This window comes from Rhodnius prolixus, unplaced genomic scaffold (genome assembly GCF_049639745.1).
Source record: "Rhodnius prolixus isolate KJV_2025 unplaced genomic scaffold, Rpr scaffold_4, whole genome shotgun sequence".
Classification (NCBI taxonomy): domain Eukaryota; kingdom Metazoa; phylum Arthropoda; class Insecta; order Hemiptera; family Reduviidae; genus Rhodnius; species Rhodnius prolixus.
Window position 1 is genome coordinate 6,720,364 of NW_027411614.1, and position 14,623 is coordinate 6,734,986.

General features: G+C 35.2%; 1 protein-coding gene across 20 annotated transcripts in view; it reads right to left on the minus strand.

Moving 5' to 3' along the window:
* The window catches only part of LOC141456423 (uncharacterized), a 617,068-nt gene that overhangs the window by 508,039 nt on the left and 94,406 nt on the right, over nucleotides 1-14,623 (minus strand). For 4 of the 20 annotated variants that reach the window (XM_074132390.1, XM_074132399.1, XM_074132400.1 and 1 more), the window contains exon 2: nucleotides 3,350-3,400. The exons of the other annotated variants lie outside the window; for them this stretch is intronic. The gene's annotated coding sequence lies outside the window, so the exon portion shown is untranslated. The remainder of the gene's footprint in view (nucleotides 1-3,349; nucleotides 3,401-14,623) is intronic. 20 annotated transcript variants of the gene reach the window in all.

The window sequence follows — 14,623 nt, forward strand, 5'->3', positions numbered from 1 at the left end:
ACAGGTAGGAAAACGAGAAGTTTTTTGTTCACTCCCCAGGGCAGAGTTTATCAATTGTTTTGGTAGTTGAGCTGACTAGTCATGCTTCGGTGGCAGTCATTTGCACAAGATAGACAAGAGGGTCAGTACTGGATGAAGAAATAGTATTAAAGAGATATGAGAAACTGTGCACCAGGATGAGCAGATTCGAGAGATGCATTCCCTCAAGAGAATTGTTGGGAGTTTAGTGGCACAATAAAATCTCCTGAAACAGTGAGCAAAACAGGAGTGGGAAGTTACTCATAAGAATGATTCTATTTTCGGGAAGGAAGAGGACTCAAGACCTGCGTCGATCCAGGCTTCTCAAAAATAATATAAATAACACGGATTCATTTTAGAAGAGATTGACCCTCTTTTCTATCATCAATCGCCTCCAAATCTTTCAAAGAAAAATACACTATGTATTTCTCCTTACTTCACCCGATTTGTTAATTCAAATATTCCAAATACACTCCAATAATTAGGCAACTAATCTGAAAGCGTAATGGAGAGAAGCCTTGTAATTCTGGAATCCTTGACTTTCCTTAGTATCTAGCCAAAACAATCCTCCTCGATTCAGCAGAACCATCTCTTAAATTATCCAGTAATGGCTCATTATCCACAATCATCTCTTCTCTGCCTTCTATGCCACGTTAAGCCAAGATGCTGTACCCACAGTTTTCCAATACCAGAATAGCTTTCAAAAAAATTTATAAAATAAAAAACAAATAAGCCATCGTATGTAGTACAGAAATAGATCTTGAAAAGAAGTATTAGAGAAATTGACTTTGTTCCAGTTCAATTATTGTTTAAACGATATTATGTAGTATGTTTGAATATTTTGTCTTTGATGAAATGGAATTTGTTTACAAAAACAAAATAACCATATATGTACTTTTTGCCCTGCTTATTCAACAAACAAAATCAAAATGGGGAAAAAAGTGCTCGCTTAAATGTGATGAACACTATTCTAATCCCTTTTTTTAAATCTTTTGTTTGCTTTTCTTTTATTGCAACAAAAACATGAAACAAATGAATTCCTTTGTATGCAGTAAAACAAAAAAAAAAGAAGAAAGGGAAATGCACTTTACTCTAACATTGTATTCCAGATGCACTTTTAATCTTGCAAAAAGTTGCACTTTTTGTAAAGTTATTGTGCTACAAAAATAAAAAATAATAATAATAATCATCGCCGTTTACATTAATAAAAACCCTAGAGGAAAAGTTTTTGTAGCACTATTGGGAGTTTTTCTTTTTTCTTTTTTTGTTTTCATTCGTAACAAAAAAAAAAAGAGAAGTTTTTCTTTGTAAAATGATAGACTTACTTTGCATATCTACTCTGTTTTTCGTTTTATCACACTAAAAGTAGAAATAGCCATAAATACGAACTTTTTCTCATAAACTTATTGGTTACACATTTGTTCATTAACTTATGTGAAAAATAAAAAGAAAATTATTAAGTACAGATGGAAAAAGACCCTACTCGCTAATGAATTCAGATATTGACGTGCATCAATCAAACAAAAGATCTGTGTGAATAAAACATAGTCACGAAGCTTGGAGAAAATCGTAGATACTAGGAATTTCACCATTTCAAAAAAAAAGAAACCATCGGAAAAGTGAAAAATCTATTCGATAAAGTGAAACTTCGGGGTGAACGTTTTGTATCGCTCAGTGAAAAAACGGAAATCCAAATTGGATTCAAATAAAACTCGTTTTAGAGCAGAATTGGGTTTTCTTCGGTCATTTCAGTGCATTATTCGGGTTTACTGATCCAGTAATGTTGATGAAAACAACATCTATCTCTTGAAATCGGGAAGTGAAGAAAAGTTGTAAGATAGAACCAGGTCCATGCGTGCTGCAAACCAGAATTTCCAAAATGAGGCCTAACACCTTGCCTCTCGATGGCTGCAGTTACTAACCGGAACTCAAAATGTCCATATATCTATGTCAAAAGCTCAAAGTAAAGACTCCCAAAAAAGCAGAAGAAGCTCAACCAGAGGGAGAACCTGCTGACTTAAAAAAAAAAAAAAAAAAAAAAAAAGGCTGGACTAACATAAGCCCAAAAACCATTATGGGTACATTAACAGTATATTGTGGTATGAGAAAAGGACAAACACACCACAAAATGGCAACACATTAAGCCAAACAGAAGTAGTGAAGCCTAAAATGGAACAAAACGACATCATTCAGTAAATATATGGACCGTCACTTTGGACTTTTGTAGCTGTAGAAGGGAATGTTCGTAAGTGGTTGCTTGCTTTTGGCAAAGTTTAGTGAAATTCTATTACAATCCTTACATGCAACAATGTTACAATAAACATACATTCTATCTCCTTTTATCATTCACACTTGTACTATCTTTCTATCTTTAACTGCTTTATTCACTCAACTTAAATGGTAATGTGCTTAGAGTAGCAAAGTTTACAGTTTATGTATGTATGCCCGGAAGGATGAAGAGCGAAGAACTGAAGAGAAACATTTGCCATAAGCTTCCGCTTGAAAGCCCCTACATTCTCACTAAATTCACTACAAAGAAGTACTGAGAAATTGAAGGAAGAAAACTTTTGACCGAGAATGTTGAAGACAAGTTTTAAATCTAAATCAAGTAGGATGATTGTAAATATTATGCAACTTGAATTTTGTTCTTTTTTGTCAAATAAGGAAAGAACCAGAAAATTAAGCAACTGCAAGCTAGCTACTAATCTCAGCGTATTACGAGAGAGAGTATAAAATTTTGGCAGGTGGATGTTATTATTCATAGAATCTAACTTAGACACAGACAGTAAAATATAACAGGAATTCCGACTTAATCTGGCCTTTTGCATTGTTTGAGGTCATCCAGGTCCTTCTGCAGTGGATGAGTTCAGACCCTGAGGAGTTCATTTAGGAGAAAAGCACATATCGCTTAAAACCAACCAGTTTACAAAACTGCAATCTCTCTTTTATGAGGTCTATTGTACAGGACCTTGTAAAATGGACGAGATTTATCTTATTACAACTACAGAGAGTGGTCACACGTTTTCCTAGATCCTTTGTTCTTAGGGTTTGATTAATTTAGAGCTCCTGTGAAGACTGTGTCAGGAAGAGAAAGAAACGACACCACGATGAGGTATACGACCTTTTGTAACTTCACGCAAAGTCGCCTAGAGGATAACCCCTGGACATCTTAAAGCGAGAAGACTACACAATCATAATGGTGCTTATCAACCTCTAGCAGCAGAACTTTAGTTGAGCAGGACCCGCTTCTTATACTTAAAAATAAATACTGACTTTTACAGATAAGGGTAATTTCACTATTAAAATAAAAAGAGAGACACCAAATTTTTACCTTATGTTCCAACTCAAAACTGCGCTTAAAAAAGTCTGCAAATCATCTCACCTGAAAGCAAAACAAATACATTAAATAAATAAATTAAATGTTACATTTATTGCAATCATTAAATTCATAATATTTTAAGGCTACCTGTACATACATTGTAAGCCATAATGACGCAATGCATCATATTATTACTTTATAAAATATAGAATTTTACAAAACAAAATGTGTAAGCGTGGCATTTAACCAATGCTTAGTGACGAGTAGTTCATAAAATTTCTTACAGATATAGGTAGTTTATGCAATTTTCAAAAATGCTGCACGTTCTTCAAAATGACTAGTGCGAAAAATTCAATTTATAAGCCCATATTGTACATATTTGTTGAACAATTTTAACTTTAATTAAAATAAAACAAAAATAATAAAGAAAAATTAAAGTAAATTTAAAATATACAACTCGCCAAGACGAAATAACAGTGTCTTGACTCCTTCGTCATTCCTGACGATCCACTAAGCCGACAGAATCGTCAATGGCCCCGAAACTGCCTTTAAATCTGAAGAACCCCAACATCATCGATATCCTACAGAGAATGCTAACGCTAGATAGCTTCTCTCCTCCTTGTCTTCAAGTACCATTTACAAGTTCATCAGATTTACGTGTTGTAAAGCAAGAATATACTTGAATTTAAAATAAATTTGAGAATTCTATCTTTGATAAAAAAAGAGAAAAAAATTATCAAAGTTGGGTGTATAGTATCGGGTGTTGATGATGTTATTGTAAGTGTTGTTCATGTTGTTAGGCTGAGGTATCCGCAGGGACGCCAAGATCCCTGAAGAAGTGGCTAGTCCACTTCCCCCTACGGGGTAAATGATATATATATTTAAAAAATAATCAACTTTAGATTTTGTCCTGTTAATATATTTTTAATTCTCTTTATTTCATAAGTTCAGTAACAGTTTTTGTTTCTACTGTAACCTTCAATTTTCTTTTTATGGTATTTCAATGTTTTTCTTTAACCTTTTCTATAAACGGTGACCATAAATTTGGTAGAAGGTTAGTTGGGTATTTAGAAAGTGTTTTGCTCTTACGAGGGTCGTTTGAAAAGTTCGTGCAAAGTCAGAGAGATAGCACTACTGGCGCGTATCGAGGTTATGTTTAGTTAGTAGCATCTCTTGGAAGAACACACACCAAGTTTCAGCCAGATCGGTCTATTTCTTTGTGTTTGGCATTCGTTTGAATCGAGGAAGTCGAGAGATTTTCAAAAAAAATGGACGAAAAAGAATTTCTTGTGTTGATTAAACACTACTTTATGAAAGGCTAAACGCCTCAGGAGACTAAAGAGAAGCTTGATAAACATTATGGTGACTCTGCACCTTCGATTAGAACAGTTTATAAGTGGTTTCAAAATTTTCGGAGAGGCCATATGGGCAAAAAGTGACGCTGAACGTTCTGAACGCCCTGTTGAGGTTACTACTCCAGAAATCATTGATAAAATCCATGATATGGTGATGGATGACAGAAGAGTGGAAGGTGCGTGAGATTGCTAGTGCTGTGGGCATCTCGAATGAACTGGTACATAATATTTTGCATCAACATTTGGGACATGACAAAGCTATCCGCAAGATGGGTGCCGCGATTGCTCACGCTTGACCAAAAAACGAAATCGTGTGAAGTGTTGCAAGGACGGTTTGCAGCTGTTCCAGAAGAATCCGCAGGACTTTAAGCGTCGTTTCGTCACTGTGGATGAAACATGGATACATCACTACACTCCTGAGACCAAAGAACAATCTAAACAATGGGTTACCAAGAGGGAATCTGCGCCAAAAAAAGGCGAAGACCGTTCCTTCGGCCGGAAAGATTATGGCGACTGTCTTTTGGGTTACGCAAGGAATAATCCTCATCGACTATCTGGAAAAGGGTAAAACTATTACAGGTGCATATTATTCATCGTTATTGGACCGTTTGAAAACCGAGCTGCAAGAAAAACGCCCACAATTGGCGTCCTTTTCCATCACGACAACGCACCAGCTCACACCTCAGCAGTTGTGGTCGCAAAATTAATGGAAATAGGGTTCCAACTCGTTTCACATTCCCCCCCTATTCTCCAGACTTGGCTCCCTCGGACTACTATTTGTTCCCCCAATATGAAGACATGGCTGGCGGGAAAAAGATTTTATTCAAACGAGGAGGTGATTGCAGAAACGAATGGCTATTTTTCAGACCTGGACAAATCCTATTATTCGGAAGGGATCAACAAACTAGAGCAGCGTTGGACGAAGTGTATAAGCCTAAAAGGAGACTATGTTGAAAAATAAAAAAGGTTTACCCCAAAAAATTAAGTAGTTTTTATTTTTGCACGGACTTTTCAAACGACCCTCGTATAATCGTACCTCTATTACAATGGTATAACCACCATCTATTATCTAGCCGAAAGCGTTACAATTCCACGTAAAGAATGATTGTAAAACTAAAATATAATAATAGATGGTTTTTTTTAAGACGAAAATTTACACAATTTTTTTACAAAATAGAAAGGAAATGACAGTTATTTAGGATTTGATAAAAATGCAGTTTAATTAAGGAAACACATTGCTGTTATATTGGCGTCCAGATGAGTGGTGAATTGGGGCCTACACAGATTGGGAGTACCGTTAGCAACGCCTTCTCAACTAAATTGATGTTCCTCTATCTGTGATGGACGAACTTTATTTTGTTAAAGATAAATCAATAGAAAGTTTTAATCTATAATTAAACTCTTACAAATAACGCTTTGATGTGAAGATAAATGTAAGGGAATCATTGTGATCCGAGTAATAAAAACTCAAAAGAAAAATTATGCAGTAAAAGTTGGGGTTGAGTAAATAGGTATATATTACTAGAGTTAATACTGATTTCAAGCATTTTTATTTTTATTACCACTATAGTTAATAGTTAACCGAACTTTTGCTCTGAACTTGAGGCTTGAGTGCTTTGTTCAGTGAACAGATATCTTAACATGACTTCCTCCAAGCACGATTGCAAATATTTAGCAAAATTACTTATCTGAATCTTAAATTTTACTCAAAATAATTATTAAACACTTGGTTAAATTATTTTCAACAGGTTACCTCTCTTGTTAAATCTGTAAAAAAGAGAACATTGACCAGAGACTGGTAGAACACTGAAAGAAGCTGCGAGTGCCAATGATCTCAGATGTTGATGCAATTTAAAATAAACAAATAAATAAAGCTCTGTTTCAGTAAAAACGGTATAGAAATTCCCAAAAATATGAAAAATTACAGCTATACTGTCTAAAAATATTAATGTTCTGCAATGAACTGAAATGTTTGTGGTGTACCAGATAGAATTTGGTCAGAACAAAATTGCGGAAGTCTGTTCTAGATGACAGGGAGCAAAATAGCCAATTTAAAAATTGGTTATTAATGTTGTAGGTGTCAGTTTAAGTGATGCTTTTGATATAACACAGTGATTTCCACAGGAATCCCTATGTTTCAACCTTAAAATGGTCTAAATATATCGCAAAAACTACAATTAAGGCTTGCGAAATGAACTAATCAGTACATTTTGTAAGATTCCCCTAGTTCTATAAATTATTCAACAAAATTTCCACCAAATGATCGCAGGATGACTGGTTATGTAACGCTTTTGGTAAGATGCGTTCTGCACACTTGATTTCTGAAGTCGATATGGCCATATCTTGTTCTGTTTCATCGAGTTCTGCCTTCTGTTTGTAATAACCGGGGCTTTTTGGTGAATGTTTTGGATGAAAGCTTTTTTCCACTTGGTCCGACACCTCATCCGAAACCAAAACAAAAGAGATTTATGCCGTTACATTGACGTTGCATTGTCATGTTAGAGATTGAACAAGGTACAGAGCAGAAAACCTAGTGTAAATCAAAATCTTCTGAATTGATACCAAAATAAGATCTCATACCAATAAATTTGTTTACAGGGGATTTAAAGTTATAAGTTATTCACCGATTTCTGCCCCTTGATGATTCAACATTCTATTTAGGGCAATCATTCTACCACTAGCGGAAGATACAATGCCTTCATTGTACCTTTACAGTGTTGACTGGATTCAGTTTTATAAGTACACCATATTGTGAACGTTCTGATAATTGCACAAGATGTACGGAAATGTTGTAACCTGAGGATTCGTTGTAGCCACAGCTACTCGTCTTTCTAGTTCTTTTAATTCAGGTCACACATTATTAAGAAGTGTCATCTTAGAACGAAGTTTAACACGCAATTCAAGTACTTTAAAGAAAGAAACTTTTATCTAAGTAAACAATTGGGATAATTTGATTTGAAAGCTTTTGTTTTGATGGCAGTTAGCGTTTAAAATTGCTGCAACCATTTTGAAAGCAAGATTCCACTTTGGATTAAAGAATTATTGATGAAAACCTGGCATCAGATGCGTAGATTAATGGCTAACAGTAAAGTTTTCTAATCTATCGATATTTTGATCCACAGAGGCATTCCCACTACTTGATTATTTGTTAAACAAAAGTAAAAATTAAAATTAATCGCCTTTTATGGAGTTTTTTCCGCAACATGACGCCCCAAAGAATTCATGTTGTCAGAGAGAGAGGGCAGAGTTCAGAGCTTGTTGTTCGAGTCGTCCCTTCCTCCAGACTACTGTATGGCAATTTAATAACAGGCCAGATTGTAGTGGAGACGGTAAGCAAGAGAGGATGATATACAAGCCATGGTATGCCTCTACAATCTTAGCTCCAGCACAAGAGGATGCCCTCTTTGCTTGGAACAATGTTTACGCTGAACCTGTTCCACTCGTCTAGCCCACCATCTCATGGAAGATGAATACCTGTAAGTAGAGGTAAAAATACAATACCGTTTCCTCTCTGGCGCTCTCTTAAAAAAAAAAGAAGAAGAATATCTGAGCACATCTTGTCTAAAGATTACACCCAACCCTCGGCCAGGAATTCCAATAATAACCTCTTCTACAGAATAGACGGAGTTATGAAAGAAAATTGCCAGCGCAAAGAAATAATTAAAAAAAAACAAAAAATAACGCACCTGTACAGTGATTATTAACGTTATTTTCTCTTTAGGAAAACTGGGATTTATATTCCTTAAAAGCAAATAGTTTATAAGAGAAAAAGTGGTAAATTTTGAACATCTGGTCAATAAAAATATCTCAAATAATATCTTTTTTATTGAAAGTTAGAAACTTTTTAGCTCTCAGTTAATTGTTTATGACGAAAAATTTGAGTACAAAACCAACAATTTATGTATAGCAAATTTCATGGTTCTAGGATACCCGCAAGTCATGGATTTAATTATGCTTAATCAATATAAATGCACTTTCTTTTAAGTGTTTACATAAGTACACGATTTATGCAATTGTAATGTTTAGCTTTTTCCGCTCCGGTAAGCGCTAGCATTTCCTGTTCATTTCCGCCCACTTTTTCACCTCATTATTTTTCTTCACTTAAAACTAAAGTCACCACATTTTAGACTTAATTTTTCCCTCTTAATTCTCGTGACTATTGTGAGTATCACAGGTATCAGGGAGTAGGTTTTAGGGATAAGTTTTCTAATCTGGGAAGGCTGCTAACTAAGTTTACCTCTTGGATACTCTGGACAACGAGCAATGACCGGAGATTTACGAACTGATGAGATTACTTAAAAAACTACATGCGATAAGTCAGTCCATTTCACTAACTTCTGCTGCTCAAGGTAAATTTCTTATCTTCTTCCTTATCAATCAGAGCACGTATCGCTTATTGTATTTCTGGCCTACATCCATCATGAGAAGTTAATTATTCAGTTTGGTGTACAGATTCCGAATTCACTTATATTTCTGCCTCGCTTAACTTAAGTTACTTTTATTGCACTTGTATTCGTTTCAGTAATAGTTAGACATGCAACCAAATATTTCATTACAATTTATCACTTGCCTTACCAAATTACATTCGTCATTTTACAGAATAATTTAGTCGCCAAATGTGTGTTGGGAAAAAGAGTGACCAGGTGTAGTTACACATTCTTAAACTGGTCTGGTTTTGGGATTTCAAAGACGGAAATTACCTTTTAATCATACTAACTAGGCTTCAGTTTCAACTTTTCCTCGATTATTTGCAATGGTTCTTTCAAAAAAGAGTGACCAGGTGTATACATTCTGATTCTGGTCTGGTTTTGGGATTTCAAAGACGGAAATTACCTTTTAATCATACTAACTAGGCTTCAGTTTCAACTTTTCCTCGATTATTTGCAATGGTTCTTTCAAAAAAGAGTGACCAGGTGTATACATTCTGATTCTGGTCTGGTTTTGGGATTTCAAAGACGGAAATTACCTTTTAATCATACTAACTAGGCTTCAGTTTCAACTTTTCCTCGATTATTTGCAATGGTTCTTTCAAAAAAGAGTGACCAGGTGTATACATTCTGATTCTGGTCTGGTTTTGGGATTTCAAAGACGGAAATTACCTTTTAATCATACTAACTAGGCTTCAGTTTCAACTTTTCCTCGATTATTTGCAATGGTTCTTTCAAAAAAGAGTGACCAGGTGTATACATTCTGATTCTGGTCTGGTTTTGGGATTTCAAAGACGGAAATTACCTTTTAATCATACTAACTAGGCTTCAGTTTCAACTTTTCCTCGATTATTTGCAATGGTTCTTTCAAAAAAGAGTGACCAGGTGTATACATTCTGATTCTGGTCTGGTTTTGGGATTTCAAAGACGGAAATTACCTTTTAATCATACTAACTAGGCTTCAGTTTCAACTTTTCCTCGATTATTTGCAATGGTTCTTTCAAAAAAGAGTGACCAGGTGTATACATTCTGATTCTGGTCTGGTTTTGGGATTTCAAAGACGGAAATTACCTTTTAATCATACTAACTAGGCTTCAGTTTCAACTTTTCCTCGATTATTTGCAATGGTTCTTTCAAAAAAGAGTGACCAGGTGTATACATTCTGATTCTGGTCTGGTTTTGGGATTTCAAAGACGGAAATTACCTTTTAATCATACTAACTAGGCTTCAGTTTCAACTTTTCCTCGATTATTTGCAATGGTTCTTTCAAAAAAGAGTGACCAGGTGTATACATTCTGATTCTGGTCTGGTTTTGGGATTTCAAAGACGGAAATTACCTTTTAATCATACTAACTAGGCTTCAGTTTCAACTTTTCCTCGATTATTTGCAATGGTTCTTTCAAAAAAGAGTGACCAGGTGTATACATTCTGATTCTGGTCTGGTTTTGGGATTTCAAAGACGGAAATTACCTTTTAATCATACTAACTAGGCTTCAGTTTCAACTTTTCCTCGATTATTTGCAATGGTTCTTTCAAAAAAGAGTGACCAGGTGTATACATTCTGATTCTGGTCTGGTTTTGGGATTTCAAAGACGGAAATTACCTTTTAATCATACTAACTAGGCTTCAGTTTCAACTTTTCCTCGATTATTTGCAATGGTTCTTTCAAAAAAGAGTGACCAGGTGTATACATTCTGATTCTGGTCTGGTTTTGGGATTTCAAAGACGGAAATTACCTTTTAATCATACTAACTAGGCTTCAGTTTCAACTTTTCCTCGATTATTTGCAATGGTTCTTTCAAAAAAGAGTGACCAGGTGTATACATTCTGATTCTGGTCTGGTTTTGGGATTTCAAAGACGGAAATTACCTTTTAATCATACTAACTAGGCTTCAGTTTCAACTTTTCCTCGATTATTTGCAATGGTTCTTTCAAAAAAGAGTGACCAGGTGTATACATTCTGATTCTGGTCTGGTTTTGGGATTTCAAAGACGGAAATTACCTTTTAATCATACTAACTAGGCTTCAGTTTCAACTTTTCCTCGATTATTTGCAATGGTTCTTTCAAAAAAGAGTGACCAGGTGTATACATTCTGATTCTGGTCTGGTTTTGGGATTTCAAAGACGGAAATTACCTTTTAATCATACTAACTAGGCTTCAGTTTCAACTTTTCCTCGATTATTTGCAATGGTTCTTTCAAAAAAGAGTGACCAGGTGTATACATTCTGATTCTGGTCTGGTTTTGGGATTTCAAAGACGGAAATTACCTTTTAATCATACTAACTAGGCTTCAGTTTCAACTTTTCCTCGATTATTTGCAATGGTTCTTTCAAAAAAGAGTGACCAGGTGTATACATTCTGATTCTGGTCTGGTTTTGGGATTTCAAAGACGGAAATTACCTTTTAATCATACTAACTAGGCTTCAGTTTCAACTTTTCCTCGATTATTTGCAATGGTTCTTTCAAAAAAGAGTGACCAGGTGTATACATTCTGACACTGGTCTGGTTTAGGAACTTCAAAGACGGAAATTACCTTTTAATCATACTAACTAGGCTTCAGTTTCAACTTTTCCTCGATTATTTGCAATGGTTCTTTCAAAAAAGAGTGACCAGGTGTATACATTCTGATTCTGGTCTGGTTTTGGGATTTCAAAGACGGAAATTACCTTTTAATCATACTAACTAGGCTTCAGTTTCAACTTTTCCTCGATTATTTGCGATGGTTCTTTCAAAAAAGAGTGACCAGGTGTATACATTCTGATTCTGGTCTGGTTTTGGGATTTCAAAGACGGAAATTACCTTTTAATCATACTAACTAGGCTTCAGTTTCAACTTTTCCTCGATTATTTGCAATGGTTCTTTCAAAAAAGAGTGACCAGGTGTATACATTCTGATTCTGGTCTGGTTTTGGGATTTCAAAGACGGAAATTACCTTTTAATCATACTAACTAGGCTTCAGTTTCAACTTTTCCTCGATTATTTGCAATGGTTCTTTCAAAAAAGAGTGACCAGGTGTATACATTCTGATTCTGGTCTGGTTTTGGGATTTCAAAGACGGAAATTACCTTTTAATCATACTAACTAGGCTTCAGTTTCAACTTTTCCTCGATTATTTGCGATGGTTCTTTCAAAAAAGAGTGACCAGGTGTATACATTCTGATTCTGGTCTGGTTTTGGGATTTCAAAGACGGAAATTACCTTTTAATCATACTAACTAGGCTTCAGTTTCAACTTTTCCTCGATTATTTGCGATGGTTCTTTCAAAAAAGAGTGACCAGGTGTATACATTCTGATTCTGGTCTGGTTTTGGGATTTCAAAGACGGAAATTACCTTTTAATCATACTAACTAGGCTTCAGTTTCAACTTTTCCTCGATTATTTGCGATGGTTCTTTCAAAAAAGAGTGACCAGGTGTATACATTCTGATTCTGGTCTGGTTTTGGGATTTCAAAGACGGAAATTACCTTTTAATCATACTAACTAGGCTTCAGTTTCAACTTTTCCTCGATTATTTGCAATGGTTCTTTCAAAAAAGAGTGACCAGGTGTATACATTCTGATTCTGGTCTGGTTTTGGGATTTCAAAGACGGAAATTACCTTTTAATCATACTAACTAGGCTTCAGTTTCAACTTTTCCTCGATTATTTGCAATGGTTCTTTCAAAAAAGAGTGACCAGGTGTATACATTCTGACACTGGTCTGGTTTAGGAACTTCAAAGACGGAAATTACCTTTTAATCATACTAACTAGGCTTCAGTTTCAACTTTTCCTCGATTATTTGCAATGGTTCTTTCAAAAAAGAGTGACCAGGTGTATACATTCTGATTCTGGTCTGGTTTTGGGATTTCAAAGACGGAAATTACCTTTTAATCATACTAACTAGGCTTCAGTTTCAACTTTTCCTCGATTATTTGCGATGGTTCTTTCAAAAAAGAGTGACCAGGTGTATACATTCTGATTCTGGTCTGGTTTTGGGATTTCAAAGACGGAAATTACCTTTTAATCATACTAACTAGGCTTCAGTTTCAACTTTTCCTCGATTATTTGCGATGGTTCTTTCAAAAAAGAGTGACCAGGTGTATACATTCTGATTCTGGTCTGGTTTTGGGATTTCAAAGACGGAAATTACCTTTTAATCATACTAACTAGGCTTCAGTTTCAACTTTTCCTCGATTATTTGCAATGGTTCTTTCAAAAAAGAGTGACCAGGTGTATACATTCTGATTCTGGTCTGGTTTTGGGATTTCAAAGACGGAAATTACCTTTTAATCATACTAACTAGGCTTCAGTTTCAACTTTTCCTCGATTATTTGCAATGGTTCTTTCAAAAAAGAGTGACCAGGTGTATACATTCTGATTCTGGTCTGGTTTTGGGATTTCAAAGACGGAAATTACCTTTTAATCATACTAACTAGGCTTCAGTTTCAACTTTTCCTCGATTATTTGCGATGGTTCTTTCAAAAAAGAGTGACCAGGTGTATACATTCTGATTCTGGTCTGGTTTTGGGATTTCAAAGACGGAAATTACCTTTTAATCATACTAACTAGGCTTCAGTTTCAACTTTTCCTCGATTATTTGCGATGGTTCTTTCAAAAAAGAGTGACCAGGTGTATACATTCTGATTCTGGTCTGGTTTTGGGATTTCAAAGACGGAAATTACCTTTTAATCATACTAACTAGGCTTCAGTTTCAACTTTTCCTCGATTATTTGCAATGGTTCTTTCAAAAAAGAGTGACCAGGTGTATACATTCTGATTCTGGTCTGGTTTTGGGATTTCAAAGACGGAAATTACCTTTTAATCATACTAACTAGGCTTCAGTTTCAACTTTTCCTCGATTATTTGCGATGGTTCTTTCAAAAAAGAGTGACCAGGTGTATACATTCTGATTCTGGTCTGGTTTTGGGATTTCAAAGACGGAAATTACCTTTTAATCATACTAACTAGGCTTCAGTTTCAACTTTTCCTCGATTATTTGCGATGGTTCTTTCAAAAAAGAGTGACCAGGTGTATACATTCTGATTCTGGTCTGGTTTTGGGATTTCAAAGACGGAAATTACCTTTTAATCATACTAACTAGGCTTCAGTTTCAACTTTTCCTCGATTATTTGCGATGGTTCTTTCAAAAAAGAGTGACCAGGTGTATACATTCTGATTCTGGTATGGTTTTGGGATTTCAAAGACGGAAATTACCTTTTAATCATACTAACTAGGCTTCAGTTTCAACTTTTCCTCGATTATTTGCAATGGTTCTTTCAAAAAAGAGTGACCAGGTGTATACATTCTGATTCTGGTCTGGTTTTGGGATTTCAAAGACGGAAATTACCTTTTAATCATACTAACTAGGCTTCAGTTTCAACTTTTCCTCGATTATTTGCGATGGTTCTTTCAAAAAAGAGTGACCAGGTGTATACATTCTGATTCTGGTCTGGTTTTGGGATTTCAAAGACGGAAATTACCTTTTAATCATACTAACTAGGCTTCAGTTTCAACTTTTCCTCGA